This window comes from Somniosus microcephalus, chromosome 1 (genome assembly GCF_052327205.1).
Source record: "Somniosus microcephalus isolate GS21.2 chromosome 1, FLI_Smic_1.0, whole genome shotgun sequence".
Classification (NCBI taxonomy): Eukaryota; Metazoa; Chordata; class Chondrichthyes; order Squaliformes; family Somniosidae; genus Somniosus; species Somniosus microcephalus.
This window is the reverse complement of record NC_140987.1, coordinates 36,196,318-36,216,131: the sequence shown is the minus strand read 5'-3', so window position 1 is coordinate 36,216,131 and position 19,814 is coordinate 36,196,318.

Below are 19,814 nucleotides of genomic sequence, written 5' to 3'. Positions count from 1 at the left end.
TTGTTCTGTGAATTGGACTATGAACTGTGGGCGTGACTGATAAATGGGAAGTGCTGTTAGTGCTGTGAGAAATGTTCTGTGAAAGGGTCACAGCAAAGCTTGTCATCCCCAAGGCCTTTAGAATACTTCAGCCCTCGAACCCCTGCACAATACGCCTGAGCTAGTTACTTCTCCCAGTACTGACAATGGACCATTATTTGTCTGGTATTTAGTCCCAGAAAGAACAGCTTATCAAAAAAATAATAAGAAGCAGTACATGTCAAGAGGTTGTGTGGTTTGTTCTGAGAATTTCTGAGAACTGGTTTCACAGACAGCATGGTTGTAACAAACCAATGTAAGATCATTTTTTTACTTGCACGGAAATAATTTGTGCTTAAAAGATAACGTGACACGTCCGGTGGATTCCTCGGACAAAACAACCCCTTACATTTATACCGAATCAAATTCCTGCGGTGCTGGAAACCTCAAATGCAAACAGAAAATGTCGGAAGCACTCAGCGGTTCCTGCCCTCCTCACCCGTCCCCCCCACCCACCTTCCTCCTGGCTCTGCACTTGCATTGAAAGCTGTTCATCTGCAGCATCTTTCAGTTCTGATGGAAAGGTCATCGACCTGAAACGTTAACTCCGTTTCTCTCTCTGTGGATGTGGCCTGACCTGCTGAGTGTTTCCAGCGTTTTCTGCTTTTCCACTCCTCTAACTCTGCCCTCCTGAGCATCCCTGATTATAATCGCTCAACCATCGGTGGCCGTGCCTTCTGTTGCCTGGGCCCCAAGCTCTGGAATTCCCTGCCTAAACCTCTCCGCCTCGCTGCCTCTCTTTCCTCCTTTAAGACGCTCCTTAAAACCTACCTCTTTGACCAAGCTTTTGGTCACCTGCCCTAATTTCTCCTTATGTAGCTCGGTATCAAATATTTTGTCTTCTAATACTCCTGTGAAGCGCCTTGGGATGTTTTTGCTATGTTAAAGGTGCCATATAAATACACGTTGTTGTTTTATATCTTACATTAATTATGCCTTATACACACGCACACACACACACATACTCACACACTCACACACAAATTCAGGGCAATTCAAAGGCGCAACAGTGGAAACATTGTAGGAAGTAGGTGAGAAATTAGCAAAGGTGACATACAGTAGAAAGTAGGTATTGCAGGTTTTGAAGGGGAAGAGTAAGGAGAAGGAATGTAGGGAGAGAGCTCCACAATCTAGAAGTGTGGTTGCTGAAGGCTCTGCCTCCAATATTTGATAGAGGGGGGTGGTTGGGGCAAGGGGGGAGCGGTGGTTGTGGAGATATGAGAGTGTGTGCTGATCTGTAGGCCTGGAGAAGATTGAAGAGATAGGGTGGCGCGAGACCATGGAGAGAATTGAATACAAGGTCAAGAATTCTGAAATCAGTTGAACTGGAATTGGGGGGGGAAATAGGAAATGGTGAGAAGAGGGGTGAGATCGGAGTTCTGGATGAATTGGAATCTGTGTGAGGTGGGGCGAGAGAGGGTAGAAAGATCACAAGATCGCAAGGCAAGGAAGGTCATGTGGCTCACCTTAATTCAGAGTGACCCTGGAGTCTCCTCATTGCAGCATCTAATTGTTCCCTAAATGATTGCAAGCACTTTGTTTCCACTCCTCTATCTGGAAACATTCTAAATTTGCGGATGACACCAAATTGTGGGGAGGATAGTCAATACTGAGGAGGACTGCAACAAGTTACAGGAGGACATTAATAAACTTGTAGAATGGTCATATAGTTGGCAAGTGAAGTTCAACACAGATAAATGTGAGGTATTACATTTTGGTAGAAAGAATAGGGAGGTCACTTATCACTTGGAGGGTGCGAGTCTAGGTGGGGTTGAGGAGCAAAGGGATCTCGGAGTACAAATACACAAATCACTAAAAGTTGTGACACAGGTTAGCAAGGTCATAAAAAAGCAAACCAAGCACTAGGGTTTATTCCTAGAGGGATAGAATTGAAAAGTAGGGAAGTTATGCTAAGCCTGTATTGAACCTTGGTTAGACCACACTTAGAGTACTGCGTACAGTTTTGGTCGCCATATTATAAAAAGGATATAGAGGCACTGGAGAGGATGCAGAGAAGATTTACAAGGAGGCTACCAGAAATGCGAGACTATACCTATCAGGAAAGGATGAACAGGCTGGGTCTCTTTTCTCTTGAAAAAAGAAGGCGGAGGGGTGACCTAATAGAGGTCTTTAAAATAATGAAAGGTTTTGATAGAGTGGATATAAAAAGAATGTTTCCACTTGTGGGGAGGAGCATAACTAGAGGCCATCAATATAAGATAGTCACCAAGAAATCCAATAGGGAATTCAGAAGAAACTACTTTACCCAAAGAGTGGTGAGAATGTGGAACTCGCTACCACAGGGAGTGGTTGAAGCGAATAGTATAGATGCATTTAGGGGGAGACAGGACAAACATATGAGGGAGAAGGGAACAGAGGGTTATGTTGATAGATTTAGATGAGGACAGGTGGGAGGAGGCTCGTGTGGAGCATAAACGCCGGCATGGACAGGTTGGGCCAAATGGCCTGTTTCTGTGCCGTATATCCTATGTAATCCTATGTAGTATCTCAGTGTGGGACAGCATTACAGGACAGTATCTCAGTGTGGGACAGTATTACAGGACAGTATCTCAGTGTGGGACAGTATTACAGGACAGTATCTCAGTGTGGGACAGTATTACAGGACAGTATCTCAGTGTGGGACAGTATTACAGAACAGTATCTCAGTGTGGGACAGTATTACAGGACAGTATCTCAGTGTGGGACAGTATTACAGGACAGTATCTCAGTGTGGGACAGTATTACAGGACAGTATCTCAGTGTGGGACAGTATTACAGGACAGTATCTCAGTGTGGGACAGTATTACAGGACAGTATCTCAGTGTGGGACAGTATTACAGGACAGTATCTCAGTGCGGGACAGTATTACAGGACAGTATCTCAGTGTGGGACAGTATTACAGGACAGTATCTCAGTGTGGGACAGTATTGCAGGACAGTATCTCAGTGTGGGACAGTATTACAGGACAGTATCTCAGTGTGAGCCAGTATTACAGGACAGTATCTCAGTGTGGGACAGTATTACAGGACAGTATCTCAGTGTGGGACAGTATTACAGGACAATATCTCAGTGTGGGACAGTATTACAGGACAGTATCTCAGTGAGGGACAGTATTACAGGACAGTATCTCAGTGTGGGACAGTATTACAGGACAGTATCTCAGTGTGGGCCAGTATTACAGGACGGTATCTCAGTGTGGGACAGTATTACAGGACAGTATCTCAGTGTGGGACAGTATTACAGGACAGTATCTCAGTGTGGGACAGTATTACAGGACAGTATCTCAGTGTGGGACAGTATTACAGGACAGTATCTCAGTGTGGGACAGTATTCCAGTACTGTATCTCAGTGTGGGACAGTATTACAGGACAGTATATCAGTGTGGGACAGTATTACAGACAGTATCTCAGTGTGGGACAGTATTACAGGACAGTATCTCAGTGTGGGACAGTATTCCAGTACTGTATCACAGTGTGGGACAGTATTACAGGACAGTATCTCAGTGTGGGACAGTATTACAGACAGTATCTCAGTGTGGGACAGTATTACAGGACAGTATCTCAGTGTGGGACAGTATTACAGACAGTATCTCAGTGTGGGACAGTATTACAGGACAGTGTCTCAGTGTGGGACAGTATTACAGGACAGTATCTCAGTGTGGGACAGTATTACAGGACAGTATCTCAGTGTGGGACAGTATTACAGGACAGTATCTCAGTGTGGGACAGTATTGCAGAACAGTATCTCAGTGTGGGACAGTATTACAGGACAGTATCTCAGTGTGGGACAGTATTACAGGACAGTATCTCAGTGTGGGACAGTATTACAGGACAGTATCTCAGTGTGGGACAGTATTACAGGACAGTATCTCAGTGTGGGACAGTATTACAGGACAGTATATCAGTGCGGGACAGTATTACAGGACAGTGTCTCAGTGTGGGACAGTATTGCAGGACAGTAGCTCAGTGTGGGACAGTATTACAGGACAGTATCTCAGTGTGGGTCAGTATTACAGGACAGTATCTCAGTGTGGGACAGTATTACAGGACAGTACCTCAGTGTGGGACAGTATTACAGGACAGTATCTCAGTGTGGGACAGTACTACAGGACAGTATCTCAGTGTGGGACAGTATTACAGGACAGTATCTCAGTGTGGGACAGTATTACAGGACAGTATTTCAGTGTGGGACAGTATTACAGGACAGTATCTCAGTGTGGGACAGTATTACAGGACAGTATCTCAGTGTGGGCCAGTATTACAGGACGGTATCTCAGTGTGGGACAGTATTACAGGACGGTATCCCAGTGTGGGACAATATTACAGGACAGTATCTCAGTGCGGGACAGTATTACAGGACAGTATCTCAGTGCGGGACAGTATTACAGGACAGTATCTCAGTGTGGGACAGTATTACAGGACAGTATCTCAGTGCGGGACAGTATTACAGGACAGTATCTCAGTGTGGGACAGTATTACAGGACGGTATCTCAGTGTGGGACAGTATTACAGGACAGTATCTCAGTGTGGGACAGTATTACAGGACAGTATCTCAGTGTGGGCCAGTATTACAGGATGGTATCTCAGTGTGGGACAGTATTACAGGACAGTATCTCAGTGTGGGACAGTATTACAGGACAGTACCTCAGTGTGGGACAGTATTACAGGACAGTATCTCAGTGTGGGACAGTATTCCAGTACTGTATCTCAGTGTGGGACAGTATTAAAGGACAGTATCTCAGTGTGGGACAGTATTACAGACAGTATCTCAGTGTGGGACAGTATTACAGGACAGTATCTCAGTGTGGGACAGTATTACAGGACAGTATCTCAGTGTGGGACAGTATTACAGGACAGTATCTCAGTGTGGGACAGTATTACAGGACAGTATCTCAGTGTGGGACAGTATTGCAGAACAGTATCTCAGTGTGGGGCAGTATTACAGGACAGTATCTCAGTGTGGTACAGTATTACAGGACAGTATCTCAGTGTGGGACAGTATTACAGGACAGTATCTCAGTGTGGGACAGTATTACAGGACAGTATCTCAGTGTGGGACAGTATTACAGGACAGTATCTCAGTGCGGGACAGTATTACAGGACAGTGTCTCAGTGTGGGACAGTATTGCAGGACAGTAGCTCAGTGTGGGACGGTATTACAGGACAGTATCTCAGTGTGGGCCAGTATTACAGGACAGTATCTCAGTGTGGGACAGTATTACAGGACAGTATCTCAGTGTGGGACAGTATTACAGGACAGTACCTCAGTGTGGGACAGTATTACAGGACAGTATTTCAGTGTGGGACAGTATTACAGGACAGTATCTCAGTGTGTGACAGTATTACAGGACAGTATCTCAGTGTGGGCCAGTATTACAGGACGGTATCTCAGTGTGGGACAGTATTACAGGACGGTATCTCAGTGTGGGACATTATTACAGGACAGTATCTCAGTGTGGGACAGTATTACAGGACAGTATCTCAGTGCGTGACAGTATTACAGGACAGTATCTCAGTGTGGGACAGTATTACAGGACAGTATCTCAGTGTGGGACAGTATTACAGGACGGTATCTCAGTGCGGGACAGTATTACAGGACAGTATCTCAGTGTGGGACAGTATTACAGGACAGTATCTCAGTGTGGGACAGTATTACAGACAGTATCTCAGTGTGGGACAGTATTACAGGACAGTATCTCAGTGTGGGACAGCATTCCAGGTAGTATCTCAGTGTGGGTCAGTATTACAGGACAGTATCTCAGTGTGGGACAGTATTACAGGACAGTATTTCAGTGTGGGACAGTATTACAGGACAGTATCTCAGTGTGGGCCAGTATTACAGGACGGTATCTCAGTGTGGGACAGTATTACAGGACGGTAACTCAGTGTGGGACAATATTACAGGACAGTATCTCAGTGCGGGACAGTATTACAGGACAGTATCTCAGTGTGGGACAGTATTACAGGACAGTATCTCAGTGCGGGACAGTATTACAGGACAGTATCTCAGTGTGGGACAGTATTACAGGATGGTATCTCAGTGTGGGACAGTATTACAGGACAGTATGGCAGTGTGGGACAGTATTACAGGACAGTATCTCAGTGTGGGCCAGTATTACAGGACGGTATCTCAGTGTGGGACAGTATTACAGGACAGTATCTCAGTGTGGGACAGTATTACAGGACAGTATCTCAGTGTGGGCCAGTATTACAGGACAGTATCTCAGTGTGGGACAGTATTCCAGTACTGTATCTCAGTGTGGGACAGTATTAAAGGACAGTATCTCAGTGTGGGACAGTATTACAGACAGTATCTCAGTGTGGGACAGTATTACAGGACAGTATCTCAGTGTGGGACAGTATTACAGGACAGTATCTCAGTGTGGGACAGTATTACAGGACAGTATCTCAGTGTGGGACAGTATTACAGGACAGTATCTCAGTGTGGGACAGTATTGCAGAACAGTATCTCAGTGTGGGACAGTATTACAGGACAGTATCTCAGTGTGGTACAGTATTACAGGACAGTATCTCAGTGTGGGACAGTATTACAGGACAGTATCTCAGTGTGGGACAGTATTACAGGACAGTATCTCAGTGTGGGACAGTATTACAGGACAGTATCTCAGTGCGGGACAGTATTACAGGACAGTGTCTCAGTGTGGGACAGTATTGCAGGACAGTAGATCAGTGTGGGACAGTATTACAGGACAGTATCTCAGTGTGGGCCAGTATTACAGGACAGTATCTCAGTGTGGGACAGTATTACAGGACAGTATCTCAGTGTGGGACAGTATTACAGGACAGTACCTCAGTGTGGGACAGTATTACAGGACAGTATTTCAGTGTGGGACAGTATTACAGGACAGTATCTCAGTGTGTGACAGTATTACAGGAAGGTATCTCAGTGTGGGACAGTATTACAGGACAGTATCTCAGTGTGGGACAGTATTACAGGACAGTATCTCAGTGCGGGACAGTATTACAGGACAGTATCTCAGTGTGGGACAGTATTACAGGACAGTATCTCAGTGTGGGACAGTATTACAGGACGGTATCTCAGTGCGGGACAGTATTACAGGACAGTACCTCAGTGTGGGACAGTATTACAGGACATTATCTCAGTGTGGGACAGTATTACAGACTGTATCTCAGTGTGGGACAGTATTACAGGACAGTATCTCAGTGTGGGACAGCATTCCAGGTAGTATCTCAGTGTGGGTCAGTATTACAGGACAGTATCTCAGTGTGGGACAGTATTACAGGACAGTATTTCAGTGTGGGACAGTATTACAGGACAGTATCTCAGTGTGGGACAGTATTACAGGACAGTATCTCAGTGTGGGCCAGTATTACAGGACGGTATCTCAGTGTGGGACAGTATTACAGGACGGTATCTCAGTGTGGGACAATATTACAGGACAGTATCTCAGTGCGGGACAGTATTACAGGACAGTATCTCAGTGCGGGACAGTATTACAGGACAGTATCTCAGTGTGGGACAGTATTACAGGACAGTATCTCAGTGCGGGACAGTATTACAGGACAGTATCTCAGTGTGGGACAGTATTACAGGACGGTATCTCAGTGTGGGACAGTATTACAGGACAGTATCTCAGTGTGGGACAGTATTACAGGACAGTATCTCAGTGTGGGCCAGTATTACAGGACGGTATCTCAGTGTGGGACAGTATTACAGGACAGTATCTCAGTGTGGGACAGTATTACAGGACAGTATCTCAGTGTGGGACAGTATTACAGGACAGTATCTCCGTGTGGGACAGTATTCCAGTACTGTATCTCAGTGTGGGACAGTATTAAAGGACAGTATCTCAGTGTGGGACAGTATTACAGACAGTATCTCAGTGTGGGACAGTATTACAGGACAGTATCTCAGTGTGGGACAGTATTACAGGACAGTATCTCAGTGTGGGACAGTATTACAGGACAGTATCTCAGTGTGGGACAGTATTACAGGACAGTATCTCAGTGTGGGACAGTATTGCAGAACAGTATCTCAGTGTGGGACAGTATTACAGGACAGTATCTCAGTGTGGGCCAGTATTACAGGACAGTATCTCAGTGTGGGACAGTATTACAGGACAGTATCTCAGTGTGGGACAGTATTACAGGACAGTATCTCAGTGTGGGACAGTATTACAGGACAGTATCTCAGTGCGGGACAGTATTACAGGACAGTGTCTCAGTGTGGGACAGTATTGCAGGACAGTAGCTCAGTGTGGGACAGTATTACAGGACAGTATCTCAGTGTGGGCCAGTATTACAGGGCAGTATCTCAGTGTGGGACAGTATTACAGGACATTATCTCAGTGTGGGACAGTATTACAGGACAGTACCTCAGTGTGGGACAGTATTACAGGACAGTATTTCAGTGTGGGACAGTATTGCAGGACAGTATCTCAGTGCGGGACAGTGTTACAGCACAGTGTCTCAGTGTGGGACAGTATTGCAGGACAGTAGCTCAGTGTGGGACGGTATTACAGGACAGTATCTCAGTGTGGGCCAGTATTACAGGACAGTATCTCAGTGTGGGACAGTATTACAGGACAGTATCTCAGTGTGGGACAGTATTACAGGACAGTACCTCAGTGTGGGACAGTATTACAGGACAGTATTTCAGTGTGGGACAGTATTACAGGACAGTATCTCAGTGTGTGACAGTATTACAGGACAGTATCTCAGTGTGGGCCAGTATTACAGGACGGTATCTCAGTGTGGGACAGTATTACAGGACGGTATCTCAGTGTGGGACAGTATTACAGGACAGTATCTCAGTGTGGGACAGTATTACAGGACAGTATCTCAGTGCGGGACAGTATTACAGGACAGTATCTCAGTGTGGGACAGTATTACAGGACGGTATCTCAGTGTGGGACAGTATTACAGGACGGTATCTCAGTGCGGGACAGTATTACAGGACAGTATCTCAGTGTGGGACAGTATTACAGGACAGTATCTCAGTGTGGGACAGTATTACAGACAGTATCTCAGTGTGGGACAGTATTACAGGACAGTATCTCAGTGTGGGACAGCATTGCAGGTAGTATCTCAGTGTGGGTCAGTATTACAGGACAGTATCTCAGTGTGGGACAGTATTACAGGACAGTATTTCAGTGTGGGACAGTATTACAGGACAGTATCTCAGTGTGGGCCAGTATTACAGGACGGTATCTCAGTGTGGGACAGTATTACAGGACGGTAACTCAGTGTGGGACAATATTACAGGACAGTATCTCAGTGCGGGACAGTATTACAGGACAGTATCTCAGTGTGGGACAGTATTACAGGACAGTATCTCAGTGCGGGACAGTATTACAGGACAGTATCTCAGTGTGGGACAGTATTACAGGATGGTATCTCTGTGTGGGACAGTATTACAGGCAGTATGGCAGTGTGGGACAGTATTACAGGACAGTATCTCAGTGTGGGCCAGTATTACAGGACGGTATCTCAGTGTGGGACAGTATTACAGGACAGTATCTCAGTGTGGGACAGTATTACAGGACAGTATCTCAGTGTGGGCCAGTATTACAGGACAGTATCTCAGTGTGGGACAGTATTCCAGTACTGTATCTCAGTGTGGGACAGTATTAAAGGACAGTATCTCAGTGTGGGACAGTATTACAGACAGTATCTCAGTGTGGGACAGTATTACAGGACAGTATCTCAGTGTGGGACAGTATTACAGGACAGTATCTCAGTGTGGGACAGTATTACAGGACAGTATCTCAGTGTGGGACAGTATTACAGGACAGTATCTCAGTGTGGGACAGTATTGCAGAACAGTATCTCAGTGTGGGACAGTATTACAGGACAGTATCTCAGTGTGGTACAGTATTACAGGACAGTATCTCAGTGTGGGACAGTATTACAGGACAGTATCTCAGTGTGGGACAGTATTACAGGACAGTATCTCAGTGTGGGACAGTATTACAGGACAGTATCTCAGTGCGGGACAGTATTACAGGACAGTGTCTCAGTGTGGGACAGTATTGCAGGACAGTAGATCAGTGTGGGACAGTATTACAGGACAGTATCTCAGTGTGGGCCAGTATTACAGGACAGTATCTCAGTGTGGGACAGTATTACAGGACAGTATCTCAGTGTGGGTCAGTATTACAGGACAGTATCTCAGTGTGGGACAGTATTACAGGACAGTACCTCAGTGTGGGACAGTATTACAGGACAGTATTTCAGTGTGGGACAGTATTACAGGACAGTATCTCAGTGTGTGACAGTATTACAGGACAGTATCTCAGTGTGGGCCAGTATTACAGGACGGTATCTCAGTGTGGGACAGTATTACAGGACGGTATCTCAGTGTGGGACAGTATTACAGGACAGTATCTCAGTGCGGGACAGTATTACAGGACAGTATCTCAGTGCGGGACAGTATTACAGGACAGTATCTCAGTGTGGGACAGTATTACAGGACAGTATCTCAGTGTGGGACAGTATTACAGGACGGTATCTCAGTGCGAGACAGTATTACAGGACGGTACCTCAGTGTGGGACAGTATTACAGGACATTATCTCAGTGTGGGACAGTATTACAGACAGTATCTCAGTGTGGGACAGTATTACAGGACAGTATCTCAGTGTGGGACAGCATTCCAGGTAGTATCTCAGTGTGGGTCAGTATTACAGGACAGTATCTCAGTGTGGGACAGTATTACAGGACAGTATTTCAGTGTGGGACAGTATTACAGGACAGTATCTCAGTGTGGGACAGTATTACAGGACAGTATCTCAGTGTGGGCCAGTATTACAGGACGGTATCTCAGTGTGGGACAGTATTACAGGACGGTATCTCAGTGTGGGACAATATTACAGGACAGTATCTCAGTGCGGGACAGTATTACAGGACAGTATCTCAGTGCGGGACAGTATTACAGGACAGTATCTCAGTGTGGGACAGTATTACAGGACAGTATCTCAGTGCGGGACAGTATTACAGGACAGTATCTCAGTGTGGGACAGTATTACAGGACGGTATCTCAGTGTGGGACAGTATTACAGGACAGTATCTCAGTGTGGGACAGTATTACAGGACAGTATCTCAGTGTGGGCCAGTATTACAGGACGGTATCTCAGTGTGGGACAGTATTACAGGACAGTATCTCAGTGTGGGACAGTATTACAGGACAGTATCTCAGTGTGGGACAGTATTACAGGACAGTATCTCCGTGTGGGACAGTATTCCAGTACTGTATCTCAGTGTGGGACAGTATTAAAGGACAGTATCTCAGTGTGGGACAGTATTACAGACAGTATCTCAGTGTGGGACAGTATTACAGGACAGTATCTCAGTGTGGGACAGTATTACAGGACAGTATCTCAGTGTGGGACAGTATTACAGGACAGTATCTCAGTGTGGGACAGTATTACAGGACAGTATCTCAGTGTGGGACAGTATTGCAGAACAGTATCTCAGTGTGGGACAGTATTACAGGACAGTATCTCAGTGTGGGCCAGTATTACAGGACAGTATCTCAGTGTGGGACAGTATTACAGGACAGTATCTCAGTGTGGGACAGTGTTACAGGACAGTATCTCAGTGTGGGACAGTATTACAGGACAGTATCTCAGTGCGGGACAGTATTACAGGACAGTGTCTCCGTGTGGGACAGTATTGCAGGACAGTAGCTCAGTGTGGGACAGTATTACAGGACAGTATCTAAGTGTGGGCCAGTATTACAGGACAGTATCTCAGTGTGGGACAGTATTACAGGACATTATCTCAGTGTGGGACAGTATTACAGGACAGTACCTCAGTGTGGGACAGTATTACAGGACAGTATTTCAGTGTGGGACAGTATTGCAGGACAGTATCTCAGTGTGTGACAGTATTACAGGACAGTATCTCAGTGTGGGCCAGTATTACAGGACGGTATCTCAGTGTGGGACAGTATTACAGGACGGTATCTCAGTGAGGGACAGTATTACAGGACAGTATCTCAGTGCGGGACAGTATTACAGGACAGTATCTCAGTGTGGGACAGTATTACAGGACAGTATCTCAGTGCGGGACAGTATTACAGGACAGTATCTCAGTGTGGGACAGTATTACAGGACAGTATCTCAGTGTGGGACAGTATTACAGGACGGTATCTCAGTGCGAGACAGTATTACAGGACAGTATCTCAGTGCGGGACAGTATTACAGGACAGTATCTCAGTGTGGGACAGTATTACAGACAATATCTCAGTGTGGGACAGTATTACAGGACAGTATCTCAGTGTGGGACAGCATTCCAGGTAGTATCTCAGTGTGGGTCAGTATTACAGGACAGTATCTCAGTGTGGGACAGTATCACAGGACAGTATCTCAGTGTGGGACAGTATTACAGGACAGTATCTCAGTGTGGGACAGTAATACAGGACGGTATTACAGTGTGGGACAGTATTACAGGACAGTATTACAGTGTTGCCTATATCAGCGTTCGACGAAATTATGGAGATGAAGCTGATTGTGATGTCAGTGAGTGTGCAATGCTCAGTGGATGCATGATCTGGGAGTTTGTAGTTTGCCGTTCAACTTACCGGCATGCCTTAAGTGTGTTGAGCTGAGCAAGCTTTGACTAGCAGGAATGGATCATCAGTACTCACTTGCAGTTCTGTGCAACTTTCTGCAATTCCAGCAGTTTTATAAACGTCTTTCAAGGTTCTAAGCTAACAGGGAGTGTTGCTGCAAGTGTAGAACACCTTCATTCTTATTTAAAGGCTTTTGCTCACATTTGGTCACAGTCATGGAGGCTCTACTGGCAGTCCCCCCTCGTGCCCGAGTATCTTCGGGGGTGGGAGCGGAGGCAACGAAGAAAGTGAGAAGGTGCACGCAGAGGGAGGAGGGGCAGGAGTGCTCTCATCAGGAGGCCTTACCCACCCAGGGCCCTCCGAGAGCACTTCCCTTATATATATTTAAGCAAGGAGCAGCGTATTAGGGGGCCAAGCTTCACCAATGAGGTGGTCACAGAACTCTGCCACCTCCTGTAACCAGACCTGCAGCCTGACAGCAAGGCAAACGCGGCTCTGTCAGTGACAGTCAAGGTCACCGTGGCCCTCAATTTCTTCGCCAGCGAATCATTCCAGTCTGCAGCAGGAGACATCGAATCATAGAACAGTACAGCACAGAAGTAGGCCATTCGGCCCATCGAGTCTGTGCCAGCTTTTTCGAAGAGCAATCCAGTTAGTCCTGAGAGGAGACAGCAGGGTACTGCTCCACTGACCCACAGCCACTCCCCTGGGCCGGCACCTCAGCAATCCTGCCAATCTGTTGGAGCAGAGCTTGCTGAGCTGCTGTGAATTCCTGCAACCCCAGTCGACGGTGGGCAACCCAGCCACGATGGCAGCAGCCTGTGCTTGGGTGGCAGCAGTCTGTGCTTGGGTGGCAGCAAGCTGAGACTTCATGAGAGCACTCTGCGCTTCCGCTACAGCACTAAGACACTGGGTGTGCGGGAAGAGGGCAGCTCGCCTCCTCTCCACGGGCACGACCAGTGCCTCAACAGCCGCGTTGGAGAGTCTGCGGGCTCTCTCCCTGTGCTGAGGCTCCGGCATGTGTTGGCACTGCCGTCTTCTTCCAGCTGAAGTTGCGAGTGGATTGACAATGTAAGGCTCGAAAATTTCTGCACAACCCCAGAACAGAAGGAAAGCCATTTTTAAAAGGATTTTGGAACATCACAGAAGAAATCTGTAAAAAGGGATAAAAGTATGGTTGGGCCTAACAGAAGATTTCAAAAGAGTTAAATTAAGGAAGAAAATGTTTGGACTGTTTTAAGGAGCTATTGGGCCAAAGGGATTTAAAATAAAAATCCCAGGAAGATTTTTGGCTGGTTTAAAAAAGACATGTTCAGGCTTGCAAAAGGCTGGGACAAAAGGGGAGGCAGGGTGAACCCCCGAGTTTGGATATTGAACTGTCGAGGAATGTCCAGGGCTGCCCCAGTTTCACATAAGGACAATGAAGCGTGTTTTCCCGCAGAGAATTCGCAGAGCCAGGTATCGAATAAACAGGACACGTCCCCAGGAAAACAAATCAAATCAAATCAAATCAAATCAACTTTTATTGTCATTGTTAGTGCACAAGTGCAGTGCAACGAAATGTAGGCTTGCGGCTCCCGAGAGTTTACATTTAGATTAAGACATTTAAACATTCAACATACATTTGGTTTGTAATACATTAACATAAACATAACCATAATAAAGTGCATTGGCAGATATGCAGGCTTTAGAGTTTATTTGTGGAGTTCAGTAGGAAGACAGCCCTGGGAAAGAAGCTGTTCCTAAATCTGGTCGTACGGGTGCGAATGCATCTGTAGCGTCTCCCAGATGGCAGGAGGGCGAACAGACAAAGGAAGGAACATTAGCCCTACAGGTTACAGCAAACAAACGACAGCCCAAAACCAATTAAAGAGATTGACAAACGGTTTGCATTTTTAAACTGATTTCAAGACAATCCCGAAACCAGTTAAAGGCTGATTAAGTTAGATGAGCCATCCCCTAATCTCGTTAAGTTTGGATGGGCCATCCCCGAAGCTCGTTAAGGTTTTAAAACACATTAAAAAAAACGAGCCCGCCAAATTTAACAAAGAAACCCGAGATTTGGCGGTCAGATAAGCCAGGCGCCAAATTAGTATAATTGAGGCCTGCCTTTTCAGTTCAGTAGTACAGTTCAAGAGGCAACAGCAGACACAGTGAGACAGTTCAAACGGACAGCCAGTCCGAGTTCAAGTTCAGCCAACCAGCTCAAGAAAGAGATCATCATCGGAGACTCAAAGGAAGAAAGAATAAACAGAGATCAAAGCAACCAAAAGCCACACCTGGCAGCTATCTTTTGCCCTGCCAGTACACTTTACACCTCATCACAGCCTATTACCATCTCGTCTAGCTTCTAATCTCTTTTACTTCTTTTGGTTCTTTTATTCTTTTGTCCGATCGCAGCCCTGCCTTCGATCTAGTTCCTTTTCTCTCCAGTTTTGAAGAAGGGTCAAACCCGAAACGTCAACTCAAATTTCTCTCCACGGATGTTGCCTGACTTGCTGAGTTTTTCCAGCATTTTCTGTTGTTATACAGGTAGACTACCCTTTATCCAAACTTCCGAAAACCGAAACCCTCTAAAAACCGAAGGTTTTATCGTTCAGCGTAAGTCGTGCGCACGACATGACCAGAGTGGCGCACGACCCCCCCGCCGACCCCGACCCCCGCCGACCCCCCCACGGACCCCCCCGCGGACCCCCGCCGACCCGACCCCCGTGAACCCCTGCCGACCCCGACCCCCGCCGACTTACGCAGAGCAGAGGGTCAGCGTAAGTCGTGCGCAGGACCCCCCGCCGACCCCCCCGCGGATCCACCTGACTCTCTTCCAAAGGCTCGAAAGCAACGAGAGCTCTGAGCCCGCGGCAGTGCCGGCCCCTGTTCCGACCGAGCACGACGACCTGTTGGTGGAAATGCGGAACTTCATTGAATTCCAGGCTAGCAGCGACGGACAAGCCATGACTGCGGACCCCCCGCGGACCCCCGCCGACCCCCCCGCGGACCCCCCCGCGGACCGACGCCGACCCCCCCACGGACCCCCGCCTACCCCGATCCCCGCCGACCCCCCCGCGGACCCCTGCCGACCCCGACCCCCGCCGACCCCCCCGCGGACCCCCGCTGACTCCCCCGCGGAACCACCTGACTCTCTTCCAAAGGCTCGAAAGCAACGAGAGCTCTGAGCCCGCGGCGGTGCCGGCCCCGGTTCCGACCGAGCACGACGACCTGTTGGTGGAATTGCGGAACTTCATTGCATTCCAGGCTAGCAGCGACGGACAAGCCACGACTGCGGACCCCCCCGTGGACCCCCGCCGGCCCCGACCCCCGCGGACCCCCCGCCGACGCCGACCCCCCCGCAGACCTCCACGGACCCCCGCCGACCCCGACCCCCACCGACCCCCCCGCGGACTCACCCCGACCCCCGCTGACCCCCCCGCGGACCCCCGCCGACCCCCCCGCGGACCCCCGCCGACCCACCTTGCGAAATCCGAAATTTTCCGAAAACCGAAACACGGCTGGTCCCGAGGTTTTCGGATAAAGGATAGTCTACCTGTACTGCCAATATTACCACCAACCAGGTAATATTGGGCCACAGCGACCAACAAGAAACCAACCGCAGAAAACTCACGAACCAAAGATTTGTTTCCACTCTACAGGCTAGTCTGACTTACCCCTGGGTAAGATTTGGACACAAAAGACCCTAAAACTAGCCCTAACCAAAGAAAATCGGGTACTCACCTGGTAGATCCATCAGCGTGACTAACCGCATCTGCGAACAAACCCAAACTGAAGACCCAACGCAGGTGTAGTCTTCTACCACCTCCGAGGTAAGGCAGGCCCCAACCGCCACAACTAAAGAGAACCCCGAATCGCGAACCTCTACAACTCTCAAGAAAGTCATTTTGGTGAGCATTTCCTGGTCTCTGGATTCCAGCCTAGCTAGTGTAGTGGGGTTGGGAGGGTAAGGGTTTTTGTGTATTGTAATTCTCCCTCGCTTATTTCATAGAAACATAGAAACATAGAAGATAGGAGCAGCGGAGTAGGCCTTTCGGCCCCTCGAGCCTGCTCCACCATTCAATGCGATGATGGCTGATCATCCAAAATCAGTACCCTGTCCCTGCTTTCTCCCCATACCCCTTGATCCCTTTAGCCTTAAGCAATATATCCAACTCCTTCTTGAATATATTTAATGAATTGGCCTCTACTGCCTTCTGTGGTAGAGAATTCCACAGGTTCACCACTCTCTGCGTGAAGAAATTCCTCCTCATCTCTGTCCTAAATGGCCTACCCCTTATCCTTAGACTGTGACCCCTGGTTCTGGACTCCCCGACCATCAGGAACATCCTTCCTGCATCTAGTCTGTCCAGTCCTGTCAGAATTTTATAAGTTTCAATGAGATCCCCTCTCATTCTTCTAAACTGCAGCGAGTACCAGCCCAATCGTCCCAATCTCTCCTCATACGTCATTCCTGCCATCCCAGGTATCAGCCTGGTGAATCTTCGCTGAACTCCTTCCATGGCAAGAACATCCTTCCTCAGATAAGGCGACCAAAACTGCACACAATACTCAAGATGTGGTCTCACCAAGACCCTGTACAACTGCAGCAAGACATCCTTGTTCCTGTACTCAAACCCTCTCACTACGAAGGCCAACATACCATTTGCCTTCTTAACCGCCTGCTGCACCTGCATGCTTACCTTCAGCGACTGGTGCACAAGGACACCCAGGTCTCGTTGCACTTCCCCTTCTCACAATCTATTGCCATTCAGATAATAATCTGCCTTCCTGTTTTTGCCACCAAAGTGGATAAACTCACATTTATCCACGTTATATTGCATCTGCCATGCTTTTGCCCAATCACCCAACCTGTCCAAATCATCCTGGAGTTTCTCGGCATCCTCCTCACAGCACACACGCCCACCCAGCTTTGTGTCATCTGCAAATTTGGAGATATTACATCTATTTCCCTTGTCTAGATAATTAATATATATTGTGAATAGCTGGGGTACAAGGACCGATCCCTGCGGTACCCCACTAGTCACTGCCTGCCATTCGGAAAAAGACCCGTTTATTCCAACTCTTTGCTTTCTGTCTGCCAACCAGTTCTCTATCCAAGTCAATACCTTGGACTGTAATGCCGTGGGATCTTCAACATCATTTGTGCAGATTATCCATGAACTACTGGAACAGGCTCGAGGGGCTGAATGATCTACTCCTGTTCCTATGTTCCAATCCACCTGCACCATCAGGGCAGGCAGACAGGGTTTAATCTTATCTCTGAAGGATAATAGCGCCAACAATACAGTGCTCCCTGGAACCTCGGCTTAGATTACATGCACGAGTCCTGATTCAGAGGAAACTGCAATACCAAGTGAGTAAAGCTAATACACACTGGGCTATGAGGGGAGTTAAGGAAAAAAATTGCATTTATATAGTGCTTTGCATGACCTCAAGACGTCCCAAAACACTTTGCAGCTAACACAGTACCTTTTGAAGTGTAGTCTTGTCATGGCCCTCGACTGTGTCCATTCCATTTCCCGCACTTCTGCTCTCACTCCTTCCACTCCCTCCCAGAACCACGATAGGGATCCCCTTGTCCTCACCTTTCACCCCACCAGTCTCCTCATTCAACAGGTCATCCTCCGCCATTTCCGCCACCTCCAGGGTGATCCCACCACCAAACACATCTTCCCCTCACCTCCCCTTTCAGCATTCCAAAGGGACCACTCCCTCCACAACACCCTGGTCCATTCCTCTATCATCCCCAACACCCCTTCCCCTTTGCCTGGCACCTTCCCATGCAAGCGCAGGAGATGCAACACATGCCCTTTTACCTCCCCACTTCCCACCATCCAAGGCCTCAAACACTCCTTCCAGGTGAAACAGCGATTTACTTGTACTTCTTGCAATTTAGTATACTGTATTCGCTGCTCATGATGCGGTCTCCTTTACATTGGGGAGACCAAATCCAGATTGGGTGACTGCTGTGCGGAACACCTCCGTTCAGTTCAAGCTTCGGGTCACCTGTCACTTTAATGTTCCCCTCCACTCCCACTCTGATCTCTCTGTCCTCGGCCTCTTACACTGTTCCAACGAAGCTCAATGTAAGCTCGAGGAACAGCACCTCATCTTTCTATTATGCCCTTTACAGCCTTCTGGACTTAACATCGAGTTCAACAATTTTAAACTATAACCTGGGCCCCTGTATTTCTTTCAATGTTTTATTTTTTTCTCTTGTTTTCTCACATGGTAGCTGTTAATGTTGCTGCCATCATCATGTGAAGGAATAAGCCCGATAACCTATTCAGGAAAATACACCATTCAATGAAGAATTCTGGCCTCATTAAAACATGATAAACTGGGTCTGGAAATCTAGAAACCGAACTGAAAACGCTGTGAAAGTATTCTGGCTATAGAGATAAGATAGTTGACACTGAATCAATAACCTTATTGAAACAGAAGGTTAAAGGCTCCCGACAGTCTGAATCTTTGGAAACAAACAATAGTTCACCCTGGTTAAGGTGTTCTAATTTACACTTCATAAAGAAGCACAAACATCTGCCTTCGTAAAAATGACATCAAGTAAAAAACGCACCTGCTGTTACACCGTTTTTTATGGTAAACTTAGAACACCTGGAGGAGAGACACAATTCTGTAATGCTACCAGCTGAGGTGACTGTAAGAATGGCAGGGGTCAGCAGAAAAATGACCAGAGGTAATTAGCTTACATCAGCAGAAAACCTTAAAGGAAATACCACTAGAAAAGGGTATAAATATTGAACTCGCAAATGGGATAGTAGACTCGCTTTAAAGGGGCAAAACGATTCTCAGGCTTCAGAGGCAGACTCTGTAATTCTACAACTCTTTGTACCTCGGGGATCAATGGTACTGTATTTAATTTTGGTGGATATCCTGAATAAACTAAGAACTGTAAAACGGTAGTGAAGTTAAGATTTGAGAGTAAGGTTCTCTGATAATAAGATTGTAAAGCTTTTTCTTTTTGGAACTGATAATGTTGCGATTGACTCACCAACTGTAAATTACATGTCGGTTCTTTAATAAACCTATATATTTTTAGAATTGTCTCACATAAGACTTCAGTATCAAACTCGTGAACTCAGTCTCTGTACACTCTTTGGTGAGGAGTTGCAGAATTCTGGGGGAGTTTTCCGGACCCTCATAATATCCAGAA